This window comes from Engystomops pustulosus, chromosome 4, assembly GCF_040894005.1.
Source record: "Engystomops pustulosus chromosome 4, aEngPut4.maternal, whole genome shotgun sequence".
Classification (NCBI taxonomy): domain Eukaryota; kingdom Metazoa; phylum Chordata; class Amphibia; order Anura; family Leptodactylidae; genus Engystomops; species Engystomops pustulosus.
In genome coordinates, this window is record NC_092414.1 from 55,259,966 (window position 1) to 55,277,506 (window position 17,541).

Here is a 17,541-nt window from a genome sequence, read left to right on the forward strand (position 1 = left end):
AGGTACTTTTATTCAAATAAAGTCATCCCATTATTATCAAAAGAGACAAAACCTTGTATCCTACGGTGTATTGGTGGGAGGTTGAAGATATTGGCAATGAAAAGCTGGCAGAAGGAATCTAATTGCATGCGTTTACCATGGAAGAACACAAGCTCTCTTCTAATTACTGGGTAGAAGTCAGAGCTCTCCGGTTGTAAACTCGTAACTGTCAATGATTAAAAGTTAGCCTTCTGACAGTTCATGCAGTCTCTGCTCCAAATGAAAATGCCCAGTGGAGAGCTTTTGAAATTCAAAAAGGATGTAAGATAATGGCGATAAGAATTACTACTTGTTCTACAAATTATTTAGCAGTGTTAAATCATGCAGGACTTGGTGTCATGATGTCTCTTTTAAACACATGATATTCTTAGACATCTAATGGTAAACCTGTACATTTGTGTTTATTTGAACAGTCCTGTTTTATTCATTTTTTACTGTGATTTTTAATAACTCCGTATTTAGTATAATCACACACATGGGGGCAGATTTACTTACCCGGTCCATTCGCGATCCAGCGGCGCGTTCTCTGCGCTGGATTCGGGTCCGGCCGGGATTTAATAAGGTAGTTCCTCCGCCGTCCAGTAGGTGGCGCTGCTGCGCTGAAAAGCATTTTAATGCGCCGGAATTCACCGAGGCCGTCTGAGTGAAGGTAAGCGCGTCCCGAGCGACACATTTTCCGTTCTTAAATGCGGCGATTTTTCCGAATACGTCGGGTTTTCGTTCGGCCACGTCCCCCGATTTCTGTCGCGCGCATGCCGGCGCCGATGCGCCACAATCCGATCGCGTGCGCCAAAATCCCGGGGCAATTCAGGTACAATCGGGGCAAATCGGAAATATTCGGGTAACACGTCGGGAAAACGCGAATCGGGCCCTTAGTAAATGACCCTCAGTGTGTGCAAAAATTCAGATGGCACTTTAATTAACTATCCTGTAGTGTTGTTTTGCTCGCTCAATTTTTCCCATTTCATAGCAAGTTAGATTAGTACATAGCTACATATGGGATCGTTAACAGACAATTGTCAGGGTTCTGGGGCAGTGGACCCACTGGACCACACAGACGATAATGTAAGCCAACGATGTCAGCACATTGTAATGAATGAGGAGGAAAATCCTCATATACTGCCAAACAGTAGTAAATTTTTTTCCCGCTTCCCAGTACAAGGCATGGAATAATAAATACCACCACTATGAAGTGCAATTTATTACGCAGAAAACATGCTGTCACACAGCTCTGTATGTGTAAAAATAAAAAAGTTATAGATTTTTTGATGAGTTGAGTGGTCTGACGTGGGGTGCAGGGTAGGGGAGAGGGGCATGGATGCGCCTGTGACCTGGGATGTGGGTCACAGGGGCACCCGTGACAACAATAAAATGTTGACAGGTGGAAAGAACCAGAACTAGCATGTTGATGTGTAGAATTCTTATTGTAAAATATCTTGATGCCCATAGAAATATGGATTATAATAAAAAAAGAGGAAACAAAAAAAAATTTAGAATATGCGTCGTAAAGGTAAAATGGAGAATATTTGTAATATTAAACAAGCTTGGACTCCCTTGCCTTTTGGCTAGATAGCGAGCAACAAACTGGAAGTAGAGAGGTTAAAACGGCTAAAATCAGGTGTATACTAACTCAGGAAAAGTAGAATATATAGTATAACCTACCCTGCTTTTAACTATAATGGCTTATGGCTACTGTCTCTCTGCTCTCTATACACTGCCCTTGTTAAAGCATTGCTAAGGAGAGACTTGAAAATGTTTCAATAAACTATTTGACAAAAATGCTCTAATTTACCTCCCCTACAATATATCGGACGCTGAGCTGATGCCAGTTCAGCTCAAGATCTGAGCCAAATTGGCATCGGGAAACACGCGGTGCCGGCTGTAACATATAGCCGACACCCCAGTGTAACACCCACAATCAGAGTTGTTTAACCCGTTAAATGCTGCGGTCGGCGTGAAAGCGGCATCTAACTTGCCTTCCAGGGGGCACTTTTGAAAAGTGTTCAAAAAAACATATGTACTCCACAACAATACTGGTGCAAAGAACAACATGTCCCGCAAAAAGCAAGCCATCAACCAGCTCCGAAGCCAAAAAAATTAAAAATGTTATGCCACTTGGAAGACAGCAATGCAAAAATGATAGATTTTTCCCACATTAGGGTTTTATTTGGAAATTTTAGTAAAACGTAAGAAAAAATATTCATGTGTGGTATCCCCGTAATCGTATTGACCAATAGAATAAAGATAACATGATTATTAGGCTAAACGGTGAACACAAAAAAAATGAAAAAATCCAGTACAGAATTGATTATTTTTTACTCCTGCCCTCAAAAAAAAAGTTCTACATTTTCAACAGTAGGGGATACCAACCCCAATATGGTAACACTGGAAAAAGAATCTCATCCCGCAAAAAAATGCCATCACATGGCCCCAAAAACGATAACATTTTTTAAAGCCTACAAAAGGAGCCAATGAGGAAACTAAAATCCTGGCAGCTGCAGGGCACTCCTTCCCTCTTGCACCTTGCTGTGCACCCATAAAACAAGTAACAGCCACATGTGGGGGGTCTCTGCACTCGGGAGAAATTGCTGAACAAATTGTATGGTGGATTTTATCTTTTTATCTTTTGGAAATGTGTAAATTTTAGGGCTAAATGAACATATAACCGGCACAATTTGACCATTCTAAATTTCACCTCCATTTTGATTTCATTACTATGAACATCTCAAGAGGTTAACAATCTTCCTAAAAGCTGTTTCTGATAGCTTGAGGGGTGCAGATTTGAAAATGGGTTGGTTATATACAGGGTTTTTGATGCTAAATATGTAAAATTTCATTCAAAACGGGATTTATCCCCAAAATAGTCAATTCTGAAAATACAGAAAATCGATGTTCGATTTGTAAGCCATGTGACATCAAAATAAATTATCCAGACATTTCAAAAATTATGAAAATGTAAAGTATACATATGGGAAATGTTATTCAGCGACTTATTTAGGTGGTAAATCTATCTGCTTGAAAACGCAATGATTTCGAATTTCGACAAAGGCAAATTTTTCAAAAAAATCATAATTTTTTTTTTTTGTAAATAAACGCAAAAATTATCAGCCAACATTTACCACTAAAATGAAGTACAACATGTGAGGAAAAAACATTCTCAGAATCGTTTAGATAAGTAATATTCTACAAAAGTTATAACCATATAAAGCGACGCAGGTCAGAATTCAAAAAATGGGACTGAGCCTTAAGCTACAAAATGGCTGCGTCCTTAAGGATTTAAAGAGTTCTTGTTACTTAATTTCAGTTTTTAATAAATACTTGCATTACCCAGTATATGAATAATAATTATAGAGCATCTTGGGACTCTGCATTGAGTCCATCTCCTGTCATCCTTGAAACAATTAAACTGTAAACTGAATCTAAACTGTCAATAATTAATATGGATTCTGTGTTTGAATTTGAGGCCAATTTGTTCATACAAAAGTAAAGGACACTTTACCTTATAGATTACTCTCTTGAGCATGAAGTTCCCCTGTCACTGCCCCAACATGATGATGCTCGAAGAAGGGAAAATATGGCATGGACCATTTTATAATACTGTATCACTAATGCCCTACAGATAATGTAAAATGACTTTCAGGAAAATAGTTATCAATTTTGAAGCTACTGAACCATCTCCTAAATAATTTGGCAATGATGTAGAGTGTTAAAGGGGGTTTTTGGACTCTTTTAGTGATTTATCTTATGCATTGTTGATATGATTATTTGCTATGATTATTAATTGTAAAAAAGTATAAAAGACTATGGTAAAATAATTATTTTAGTCAGTGTTAAGAAAAAGGGGTTTGTCACCATGACCCCCTTACTTGGCACTGTGACTGAGCTTCTCATGGCAGTGCTGTGCTGATGGAGTCCTTGTATAAATGATCAGACCCCCTAGGATTAAAGTACCCCAAGGGGTCTGGAAATACAGTAAACAAAAGTTTAATTTTTTTTAAATGATTTAAGTCCTACCACTTTCCCGAGAACTGATCTAAAAATAATTAAAATCCCAAACCTGTTGGGTATCACCTCATTCCTAAAATGCCTGATCTGTCAATATTTAAAAACGTTATTCCTGGAAAATAGCGCACAAATGTAAGAAACACCACTTTTTTGTCATTTTGGTCACACATTCCTTTAGTAGCAATGAAAACTTCATATCGTGCAAAAATGACACCTTTACACAGCTCAACATGCCAAAGTATGAAAAAGTTATTAGTGTCGGAATATGGCAAAATAAAGACTTTCTTTGTACAAAAGGTTTTTAAACTTATATAAATTTGGTATCCTCAAATTATATACACCATATATATATTTGCACCAACCCAAAGAATACCAGTGAGGTGTCATTTTTAAGAGAGTCCACAAGAAAATGTTACATAAGTGTTTTTTTTTTTTTTACAAGTTCGCTGTATTTGAATTTTTTTCCTGCTTTCCAGTACATGGCATGGGAAATTAAATACTGCCACTATGAAATACAATTGGCTACACGGAAAACCGGCACTTATAAAGCACTATATATTGTAAAATAAAATTAAAATTAAAAAAAGAAAGCAAGAAACAAACGCAATATCCAAAAAGGGCATCGACGGGAAGGAGTTAAATGGGGACATTAGTTGGACCTTGTCCCACAAGCTGAATTGGTAATACCTTCTTCTGATTGTTTAATAAATGTGGGCCATCAAGTCAATCTTCACCAGAATTGTGGTTGCTCAGAAACTGGTTGCGCATGTATTTATGAAGTGTCTGTGTTCGTAATGTGTCGCAGCTGCACTGTGCATGAAAAGTCCCACGACACAACATTGTTCACAGAAAAGGGCGTTACTGTGTATATTCTAACCTGCCGCCACATTTGTCGGAAGTCTGACAGAGCTCTGGTCTTCATGTAAGTGGCGCATGTTGCACATTAGTGAGCCAAACTGCATGTAGTGTGACTAATAATAAATATAGACCAATATCTGGTCTACCTTCATGTGCTTGACCACAAAACTAGTGTAACATCTAACTGTTTTACATTTTAATGTGACCTATAAGTTTGAGCAAACAGTGTGGTGTTCCAAAAGATACTACTATATATAAAATCCCAATTTATGTTTATATTCATGTCTGTTTAGCGATAAAATGTAATCATTCTATTAATACCATCCACACAAGCTAAGGGTTAATACTAAGCTGTGATCACCAATGAAAACATCGTTCAACCTACATGTAAAGAATATACAGTGTGTGAAATTCTATATCTTCATAAATATATATCATACTGGTGACATTTTTGTGCAAATTACTATGTGACATATGCTGATACATATTTCCTTTTGACCTTTATTTTGAATCAGTTTTTTGAGAGATGCCGAAAAGTCTTTGCTAACCTCCTTGGAAGGATTTGCATCTCTGCTTATCTAAACACAAAGAAGATTGTCTGAATTTATAGTAAGTGCTAATTAGCATAGGAAATGATAACATTTCTGCTGTGTGACAAAGATCCCTACATTATCTTTATGTTGATTATTGTTGAATGTGATATGATTGTAGACTTTGTTCTGAAGCAAGCTGTTGATTTAAATATAAATTGAAAAGATATTAATGTAGATCTACATATTGCTATCCCTATAACTTTATCATATACCTGTGAATTAGAAGACAAACACAAAGTAAGGCTACATTCACACAATGTATGCCCGCCGTACCGTAGTTCGGCAGGCATACATCGGCGCCGGGGAGAGGAGCCGAGGATGAGCGCAGTTCACCCCCGCTCCTCTCCATAGGAATATACAGCGCATGTCGCCGTATTCCGTCAAGAGATAGGACGTGTCCTGTCTTTCCATAGGCTACAAAACTGTATGGTGCCACAATGTACCGCTCCCTTATGACGCCATGATGCCACAGAAGTGTATGGGGGATGTATATACGTCCCCCATATGTTCGTGTGAATGTAGCCTTAGTTGAGTCTACCTGCATGTAAACGCCTAGCACTATAGGATTGAGCAATAACTCATCATAATGTAACCCTGAGATAATAGAAAGGATGTCCATCTGTTGGCCAGAGTGAAAAATAGTTTCAGAAGACATTTCATACTGTGGAAGGAAGTCTTATCCAGAGGTGCTTAACACTGCACCCGTTTTTATGGATCCTGGGCTGAAGGGCATTATGGAGGCAACACAATGAATGGGGATCCAAGGCGTCCAATTTATTGATGGTTGGAAAACAGAGTTGCTAATAAAAATATAATTTACTGATGGTTGGAAAACAGAGTTGCTAATAAAGATATAATTGATATGATTGTGGGTCAAAGACAAAATAACACCGTGCAAAGTCATTGGGTGCTTGGCAACTTCAATAGGATACTTCAGTGTATTAAAACGGGCATGAAGAGGATATATTTTTACAGTGTTAGTGCAGTTTTATAGGGAATATATGCAGTCCAGTACTGGACAACTGTTCCAGGGTGGAGACGAAAAAGGTGTACAGAATTTTGATAAATGCTGGAATAAGACGAGCCCCCATTAAAGAGCAGTTTGGCCAAAGTAGGACGAAATTGTTGTTTCTTACAAATAGAATGAACCGCATATAAATAAATATGCATATTGCTTTAGGGGCTATGACGGACATAAGAACAGTCAAGAAGCTGTTTGAGATTGAACACCCAATTTGGTTGTCTACAGCATCGCAGGCCAGACTGGACATCTCTGCAGCCAGTATTTACCCAATAATAACCTAATTAAAATATTACGAAACAAATATGGTACCAACTCTTACCTTTGTGTATGGCTAAAACAATACAGTACTCATCAATCATTTTCTGCATTGAGAAATTAATGATATGTACTATCTACTGTTATTACCTATTTTAGTAATTGTAAAACTAAGTTGATATTTCATAGTAATTGTGTAGCATAGAAACGCCTTGTGACAATTTCAGTTTGTGTTAAGTGAATATAACTGATCTCCACAAGAGTATAGAAAGGATTGGCACTTAAGGAGTATGTATCTTTTTTCCCCTCTGTGCCTACCATCTTTCCTCTACCTACCTGGAGGCATCCACCATCCAGTGGTTTCTCTGCCTCCATGCCACGCTATACATTCAATTTCTTTTGATGACAGTAACACATTTCCCTGCACTGGATTTTATTTTTTCTAAAATATAAAATGTGTAGAATCTCATTAACTGTTATCTTTAACAACAATTTCATTAAACACCAAACACTTTGCTTTACTGTTTTTTTCACTAAATGATGAAGTCTCTGAAGAAAATGTTTCCGTTCGTGAACATGCAAAAGTCATATTTTTTTTTCTTCAGAACTGTCTTTAAAAAGATGCAAATTCATGGATTGATGGGGTTCATGAATATGAAGTTCACTTTTATTTATAGCAATGGAACAAAAAGACATTATAATCACATCTCATATAAATTTCAAGATGTCCCACTTAGAGTTTTCATGATCCAAGTTAGGGATGATTGCAAAAATCATGGCTGCTTGAAATTTGCAATTAACTAAATGGGATAAGGCCACAGATGGTGTAACATGTACAAATAAATCTAAATATTCAGTGTAATGCAGTTAAATCGAAGATGTCTGTGCAGAGAAAAAACATGTTTGTAGTCAAGGATAATGAGGGATGAGTTACTGTGGACATATACTGGAAGTACTTACTGCTTAAATGATATGTTTCAAGATAAGTAACACATTCCACACTAGCACAGAGCCGGAATATTTCAAACCATTTTTATATTGCTGAATCTGCTTTGTGTTATATTTCTGTCTGCTTCTTGTGCCCTGATTTATCTAAATAATAGCTCAAGTGCCAGGCAACTGTATATATCTACGCCGAAAAGCTATCTGGAAACTTTCGAGGATAGAGCGAAATATAAAAAAGTAGTCTCTTTTATGGTCTAAATAAGTTATCCACCCCTGCTTCATATGTAGAAGCGTTTGGAAATGACTTGCCTAGGATATCGTTTTTTAAAGCGTATTTATTAAAAGCCAGGAAGCCCACATAAATACAAGCTTTTATCTCCGTAGTAAACCAGCATCAGGATAAAGAATAGCTGGAAGGGTTTTAGTGCAAGTCTAATGTAAGGAAAACATTCCACATTATTTAGCCTATTAATTGTGTAGTTGATACACATACAAAATCTGGTTGTTCTCCTGAAAAGATCAATATTATTATTACGACTGTTATCTATCACTTCAGAGCAGCAGTCAGTGGAGCTGGATTGAAAAGGATGACAAAGTATTCCTCCCTCCTTATACTTATCCTGTCAGTTTTATCCTATACAGGTCCGAAAGGTGCTGTATTCTTCTTTCCCCTCACAAACATTTTCTGTTACCCCCTAGGTGGCCTCCTAATCTCTCATATGCTTTACTGAAAGGAGCTCCAACTGGGTGTTTCGAAGACCCCTCAGGAGCCTAATAGTCTGATTCTATGGAATGTACAACCTAAGCGGTCACCATCCCAAAATTTCCAACACAAAGCCTTTACATAAGAAAACACCTTTTCCACCATATCAAATATGAGTAAAATATGCAAAAATTGAAAAGTACTATGGAGTAACTGTTAACTATTGTAATGAAATATACAGATTTGATTAAAGTTGATACGCATCATTCACATATGTGACATAGATACGGATTTGTCTCTTGCAAAGATGGTTTTCTGTTGAGGTTACGCATAATGTGGCGTTGGCATATTTTTGACTACATGACTTAGTTGTTGGCTGCTGCTATTAACCCTACACTACTGTTAACCTCCTGCGCAGGCTAATAATGTTCTCTCTTATAGATGCAACCTACCCAGTCGGACAGCTCCATCATCTTTTACAAACTATGGCTTAGGATTTTAAGTTTCACTATAAAAAATAAAAACAAGCATCTCTTACCCCATGCCTAGGTCATACAATATAAGCTATCACTGCAACTATCCCTATTCAAGATCTCATGCCCTCGTCATCATTTTGTACTCTGTTGTGGCTAATAGACAGCTACATACCTGAGCATCATCTGCTTAATAAACTTTCAAAAGTCATTAAAATTTGTTGCATAATAAACTGGTGCTGGTGCTTCCCCTATTATTCCCACTACCTGGGAAGATCTTTTTATAGAGGAATTTATTATGACCTGGTATACTGTGCAGCAGTCTTGATACTCACCTTCAAAGAGCATAGTATGCCCTATATAATATGAGACTTTGGATTTTTGGCATATCAGTCATGTGCCCAAGTGAAGTTCTGACATAAGCTATAGCAAAATTGCTAGATTGAGGGCATCCCTGGCATAGGGCCCACCAGTGAAATTAAATAAAAAGTGATCAAATGGATGTACAGTAATAAAAATGGTAGCATTGAAAACGTCATCAAAAGTCCCCAAAAAATGACACCACCCACAGCTCCGTACACCGCACTATGAAAAAGCTATTAGTGCCAGAAAAATTGGCAAAATTAAGAATTTTTTTGTAAATGGATGAAAACATTATAAAACCTATACAAATATGGTATCTCTGTGATCGTACCGACCCAAAGTATAAAGGAGATCTGTCATTGGGGGAGCACAGTGAAGGATGTAATATCCAAGCCCACAAGAAAATGGTGCAAATGCATTTTTTCATTAAAACTTGCTACAAATTTTTTTAATATTAAATACCGTCACTATGAAGTGCAATTTGTTATTTAAATTGGGGCCCCCATATATCTAAAATTGCACTGTCACCCACGCACTAATAACATGTCCTGCAGCAGCCTCCCCTCACTTACAACATGTACAGCAGCGGCCTCCCCTCATTAATAGTATCTCTCAGCAGTGGCCTCCCCTTCACTAATAACATGTCCAGCATCAGCTTCCCTTCAGTAATAACTTGTCCACCAGCAGCCTCCACTCACTAATAACATGTCCACCAGCGACCTCCCCTCACTAATAACATGTCCCAGAAGTGACCTCCCCTCACTAATAACATGTCCAGCATCGGCTTCCCTTTACTAATAACATATCCCAGAAGCGACCTCCCCTCACTAACAACAAGTCCCAACAGCGGCCTCTCCTCACTAATAACATGTCCAGCAGTGGCCTCACATCACTAATGACATGTCCCAGAAGCGGCCACCCCTCACTAATAACATGTGCAACAGTGGCCTCCGGTCACTAATAACCTGTCCACCAGCGACCTCTCCTCACTAATGACATGTCTAGTGGCAGCCTACACTCAATAATAACATGTCCCCTTGTGGCGTCCTATGCAGTAGACATGTCTATGCGCTATCCCAGTGCATACTGTATAATGTCACACAGTGTGCATGGGCAGAATGCACAGATATGCATCTGCCCGTAAACTCTAATAATAAATTGTATGTGTGTTCTTCCCGTAATTGACCCGCAGGTAGCAGGCCCTTTCTATCACAAGGCCTGATTCTTACGCCATTGACACTACCTACATATAGCATATGTATATACACTCATAGTCTATTTACAAGACACACTTTATGCACATGAACACACACTGGGCACCCTATATGTACATGAACACATGCAGCATAGTCTATTTATACAGTAAAATGCATAGCACACATATTACAGCACACAATACACTTATAGTATACACAATGTAGACATGAACACATACAGTTCATTACACTGTATACACTTTACATAAATATACTATACTTACAGGACAGTAACTGAAGGGGAGAGCATGAAAGCAGCAGCAGCTGCAAGCACAGTCTTTATGGGGACATTACATATTCACTTCTTACCTCCTCCTCCACAAGCTCCTCCTGGCATTTCAATCACTTCTTGGTCTGTGGGAGCCTGGGAGGGGAGGGGAAGGAGCAGGGAAGGAAACTCCAGCAGTTGCAACATACAAGTGCTGGAGATCGTTTCTGTGCAATCTTCAGGATGAAGATGCACAGCAGGAAGCAGTCCACAGAAAGGGTAGAATGGGAGCAGTGTGAACAGGTGTCTGGGCCCAACGGGAATTTCCCAGGTACCCGGGTGGGCCAGTCTGACCTTGCTCTCCACCCAATTCAAACTCATTACACTCATTGGGGTAGATTTATTTATTTTTTTTTACATATTTGTATCTCAATAGGCACTGTAAAAACTGTCTTGAATGCTGCATTTATCAAATGTTTATTCAAGGTTTTGAGACAGTTTTAGACCCTTTTAGAATGGCACTATCATATGGATATGTGCAGTATGCAGTTTTCTGGCATACACTGAGCCAACTTATAGGAGGGGCAAAGTAGAACTAGAGAACCCTAAACTACAAACACATTTATTCACCAGCATCTATGATAGGTCTGCTGCAGCATGAGACTGTCTGGTCTAACTCCACTGTCTTCCTCCGAGAAAATTAAAATTTTTGAAAGCAAGAGTTAAACTGCTGTATATCTTGTTGATTAATACACTTTGAAACTCTAAATGTCTGTAGGTAGCATTTTGTATTTCTTAATCCTTTTCAAGTGATGTTTGACATTTGTAGAACTGTTGGAAATTATCAAAGATCTTTCTTAAAGGGTAATTTTTTCACTATAAATATTTTTAAAGACAACATATCCTTAAAAATAATGTTAGAACTAATATGTTTATATCATTAGTGGAATTGTCAGTATAATATAATGCCCTTGATAAGTGCTGAATACTAGTGACATATTAACATTGCAAGAATATTCACCTAATAGGTATATGTGTTTGGGGGAGGACCACAATGAATGTATCTGTACTAGTGTATTACAGCATGAGGCAATTTTTTCTGCTCTTAAAAAGCTTTTAAAATTATGCAAATGAGATAGGGGTCTGCGGATTCTGTAGGTGTTACTGGAGCATGGAGTCTCAGACTAATTTGTATCATTTTCAAAGCCTTCTTTTCTTAAAAAAAATGAAGGACATAAAGTTTTAAGAGTGGATCCTGTCAGCGGGGGTACACATCAGTATGTCAGTGTGCTTGGTTTACAATCCTTGAACCTGGTGGCAGATGCCCTTTGATGCTGCAAGCAGCAAATCATCACAACATCGGTTTTGGTGCTTTTTTTGTCTTCCTGCTGTACTGTTATACAATATTTTCATATAAGGAAGTATGTTATGTGTTTCATACTACAAGTGTAAATTATGGTATGAGAAAAAGTATGACTAAGTAACCATTTTTTAAGGGAACTGTTACCACATTTTCACCAATACAACTAGTGACAGGTTCCCATACATCCCTATTAACTGACACCCTTCTTTTAGCTAAAAATTGTTTCCATTACATCCCCATTTATCTTGTATTACCTGGCATCAGAGGGGTCCTATGTCTCTTCATGTGACCAGGGTGACATCATCTAAGGTTCTGTTACATTTGAATTGTCTACCCCATGTATATATCTGATCACATGCAATCCTTTTGTTTGTCCAAAATGAATATATTGTAAATTCCATCCATTTTGGATTTTAATTTCTTAAAATTGGGCAACACCAACATTTTTGGTGCATGAGGCGTGCAACACAATTCTGTAGAGTCGCAGTAATAAATGTGGTGCATGGTCCAACGCTGTACCAGAACTCTTCTGAAGAATTTTGTGGCGCTGGCTTGCACACGACAGAAATCAGGGGCATGGCCATCGGACAACCTGACGGATTCTGAAAACCCACAAGATTTAACATTTAGAATTGTGTCGCAAGACACGCACTTACAAGCACTGGGAAGACGAAGGTGAACTCCAGTGGACCTCGGCGCGAAAGCGACAGATGCAGGAACTTGGGCTCATGATCTTGCTACTACTGTTATTATTGCACTTTGTTCTTTTTACAAGTTTTATGATTGATTGGCTATGATAGAAAGGTTGGTATAGATAGAAGAGTCACAAAAGTTTGTATAAAGAAACAGTTTTTTATACTAATTTATATTCATTTGTATTGGGAATGGGTAGTAAACCTTCCAGCTTGAACTTTCCCTTGTAAGTAGCATTACCTGTATCCGGCTTTTCCATTTTATCTATTTTCCATAACATGAAGCACATTAATAAATCTGAATCCTTCATTTTCTTCTATATTACTGAATAGTATGGCTGGATTCTACTAACACAAATATCCCTCGCTACAAACACTTCATAAAATAATTGCTTGGTACCTGGAGCACAGGGAGATGAAGTGGCTTGCTCAAGGTCACAATGAAATTGTCTTGGGTCTCAAACTGAGTTAATTCCCTTCATAGAAATAGTCACAAAGTTTGTGGCGTCGGCCAACTTTTTTTTCATTGCACCAGGCACAGCTTAACTGAAAATAAAAACATGAAGCACTTTTTCTATAACTATACTGCACCCCCTTCAATATGTTCCTTTTTAGATGATAATTCTTTTTTTACATCCATTTCTGTGAGCATATAAGAATAAGCAAGTTACAACACTCAACATAAAATAGCTGGTATAGCTATAACACTATTTCATCTGTTATGGAAAGTGTCTATTTTAATGCCCAAAACATTACAAAACTGGAGCTGGTTATTTATTTATACTTGAAAAAAGCAATAATATGTGTACCTACGTCTTTATGCTTATAATTACTGGATTCTTATGGTGTTTGTCTCGTATCAAATTATATATTTTTTTTCTCCATCTAGGTTTTTTGGCTACAAACCTTCTGTCATATATGAATATCTTAACATAATAGTCTCTAAATGTATTCTTAAGAAAGGAATAAAAACATTGTTACTTGTAAAATAAGAAAATTAGTAAGCCACATGGAATTAAGATAAAGAATTACCATTCTCGTGAAGGTACTGTAGAAAGGGTACAACATTTTCTATGTGGCAAACTACTGTAGCTATAGAGTTAGAATCTCCGTAAGGGCAGGGGGTTGTGGATCCAATGTTCCAAACAGCAGGTTGGTTTGGAGCTGATCTGATTGACCTATGGTTGATATATAGTACAGGGATATTAGCTTCAGTGACCGACTCAATAAATTCTACCCTTCATAATAGTTGGAGTAATGGTGCCAACTGATCCAGGTAGTTTGGGAGACACCGGTCAAAAAAGCACCAGGTTGTCAGTCAGAGGGTAGTATTCCAGCAACAGTGAATTCCAGGGAGAGAGGGTTATTGCCCAGAGATTGCATTTGGAATACAGACATAAAATGAACCACCAAAATCACACGTATGTATGTATGTCTTTTAAACAATGGCAAGAAGTGACTTTCAGCATGCTTTTATTTTTATGTCTATTATTCTAAACTTATGTATGACAAATTAAAATGACTGTAATAGGAAAGTGCAGCATATACTTGGAGCATTTATGCAACTCATTCATTGCGTTCCCTGCTTGAAATGCCTAAACTTTAATTTTTTTTTACATATTCTAAAAGCCAGAAAATCTTTATTTAAAGGTATTTGTGAGTTTTTTTTAAATACCACTATGGGCTACAATCAACTTTTTTATCAGTTTATTTCATTTGGGAATTGAAGTGACAAAAAGTACAAAAATGTAATAAGGCATTCCGAGCCTTTCACTATATAACAAAACTGTACGCTATGGTGTAGTTAGTCACTGCACAACACAACATACTTATGTTATAATATGCCTAGAGGTTATAGAATGCATCAACAGAAAACTACCTTCTTTAAAAATATCTTTTCATGTTGCAAGTATTTGTAAAGCAAGATTTTTGAAAACTAATATAATATCAAACAGAACGCATACATATTGAAATTAAATAAAATAATAAAGTACTATGGCCATATAGCTTATATTAGATTTAAATTAAGGATTAAGGATTTTCTTTAACAACGGTCAACCCCTTTATATAACAGGCAAGATAAAATGGATTGTATCTAAATCTGATGAGTAAATGAATAACTCATCGAATCAACTAAAGATAAAGCATGTCTCAGGTCACCTACTATCCTTTCATGAGCTGAGCAAGTGTAGCAATAGACCTTAAGTCACTGCAGTTTATTGCTGTATATGGTCACCAAATTGCGGTTCACAGTGGAAAACCAAAAAAAAAAAAAAAACTGCCACCACTGTCAGAAAAAATTAAACTCCAAAAATAAAAACTTTTTCAAGACAGAAAGACGTGCTAAATTACAGGTGACACCCAAGCAACGGACCCTTCTCTGGTTTGTACAGTAGCAAATTTAGGCAAAACAAATCAAACCCAAGGTACAGAAGTCAAAGCAAACAGTCACAGCAAAAGCGCAATGTATATGTAAAACCACTAGCCAGAAGACTTGTCTAGCATGCACTGCAGTCATAAGAAAGTTAAAATGGAGAGTCTAGATATCATATCTATCCTAGCAGCTGATTGGTTCAGTCTTCTGTCACTCCTACTGGTACCTGAGGCACAACTAAAAGCTGGCAAACTATTTAAAAAAATGTATGTTTTGCAAGCTGTTTTATGAAGTTAAAAATTAAAACAAAGAAGGTGTCAACATTTGTCCATGGCTGTAAAGGCGTCGCTACCCACAAAAGAGTTTTGGGTAAACCTTACTTAAAAGCGAGTTTAAGTAGATCTAATTATTGTTAACACTTGCAGACTTTCGTACATACAATGTGAGAAAGTAAATTTAGCAAGAGTTTACTGCTGACCTTTAAGGTATAATTCAAAAATGGGTTTTGATGGAAACATATAATACATTTTCTGCTACTTTTAGCTGACTATTGTATACTTAATATCTTTGAATCTAAAAATTGAATCTCTAGTGTTTTCCCACAGTGCTTCAATTTTTCAAGCTTCCGCTATGAAAAGCTGACAAAACAGTTATCTCCTGTTAAATCTATTGTTGTCAATGGGTGATAACATGAAAAACTGGACAAAGATGCCTTTATTCTTACATAGAATAAGTTCCATATAGTAGAATAAAGTGGCACAAATGTAACTAGATGCCGCAAACTGTGCCCAGCATCATCTGTCACTCATAGCTGAAAAATGTGATACCCTAGAATCTAACTCTTGTTTTTTTCTAGAATGAAGTACACTTCATACAGTACAAGGGATGCAAAGATAAATGCTACATTGGTGAGGCAAACTAAGAGCAAGAATCAATCTTCACAGACACAGAATGAAAGAATGCTGAAATGATCAAGGAGACATACCTGTGGCTGAACACTTTCCTAGGATAAATCATTGCAAAACCAAACTGGCACAATCCTGAGAAAGAAATCTCAAGAACAAAAGACTTTTGATCTAAAAAACGAGCATGTATTTTGATTCTACCCTTGAAAGAAAAATGCTATATTTTGTGACATTTCCTAGACACTTTTGTTTAATTTTAACCTTTTCGACAATCATTGGCTCCCCTCTACACCTTGTAAGTATGGAAAGCATAATGGGGGACATTTAACATACGCTGGCGCTCATGCATATGATTGCCCCACCACTGCATAGTCCCAGCAGGAGGCGGAAAGCTCTTGATTAGAGATGAGCGAACACTAAAATGCTCGGGTACTCGTTATTCGAGACGAACTTTTCCCGATGCTCGAGTGCTCGTCTCGAATAACGAACCCCATTGAAGTCAATGGGAGACTCGAGCATTTTTCAAGGGGACCAAGGCTCTGCACAGGGAAGCTTGGCCAAACACCTGGGAACCTCAGAAAAGGATGGAAACACCACGGAAATGGACAGGAAACAGCAGGGGCAGCATGCATGGATGCCTCTGAGGCTGCATAATCGCACCATTATGCCAAAATTATGGGCAACAGCATGGCCATGACAGAGTGACAGAATGAAGCTAGATAGCATCTAAAACATCCAATAATTGACCCTGACACTATAGGGGACGGCATGCAGAGGCAGCGGCAGCAGCGGCAGGCATGGCAACATACCCTAAATGGACTCAGGCTTCAAACCAATGGGTAGCAGAGAGGAACCAAAGGAGGTGAGCAAGAAGCGCTCAAATAATATCGGTACATGATAAAAGTTTGCCAGTATATTTTGTGGATTACACAGCAGGGTGGCGACAAAGTTAACATGGAAGCCATGAAAACAACCCAAAATTCTGCCTGACACAGCTCGTTTGATAAGGGGACCATGTATGGAGGCAGTGAACTAGTAGTAGATTAAAGGTGCTGCAGTTAAAACTATGTTAGTTGGATCTTGGCATGGAGCTGGCGCTCCGCTGCCAGGCGAGCTTTCGCCAATCCAAGCCCGTGTCTCTAGGCTACTCCCCAAACAGCACTTCTAAGAACCTTTTGTATAAGATCAAGTGTAGTAGCGTTCTTATAAGTTTAGGATATGCCGGGTGAGGGGAATGTAAACAGATGCGCAAGAAGCGCTGAAATAATATCCCTAAATGGTAAAAGTTTGCAAGTATATTTTGGGGATTACACAGCAGGGTGGCGACAAAGTTAACAACTTTGATGTGGAATGCCCTGTAATAGCTCTTGGGCGGTGTGCCTTTTATCGCCTAGGCTCAGCAGTTTCAGCACCGCCTGCTGTCGCTTAGCGACGGCACTGCTGCTGTGCCTAGAGCTACCGACTGATGGCGCCATGCCCACGGAT

At 38.0% G+C, this 17,541-nt stretch overlaps 1 protein-coding gene and 1 long non-coding RNA gene across 16 annotated transcripts in view; one reads left to right on the forward strand and one right to left on the reverse strand.

The window, feature by feature from the left end:
* LOC140126461 (uncharacterized) overlaps positions 1–16,279 on the forward strand; it is a 28,675-nt gene extending 12,396 nt beyond the window's left edge. The window contains exons 2-3 of the long non-coding RNA XR_011854840.1: positions 5,418–5,511; positions 16,008–16,279. This is a non-coding gene — a long non-coding RNA (uncharacterized lncRNA). The remainder of the gene's footprint in view (positions 1–5,417; positions 5,512–16,007) is intronic.
* Positions 1–17,541, reverse strand: part of TENM2 (teneurin transmembrane protein 2) — a 1,545,179-nt gene that overhangs the window by 821,746 nt on the left and 705,892 nt on the right. The gene's annotated exons all lie outside the window — the stretch shown is intronic.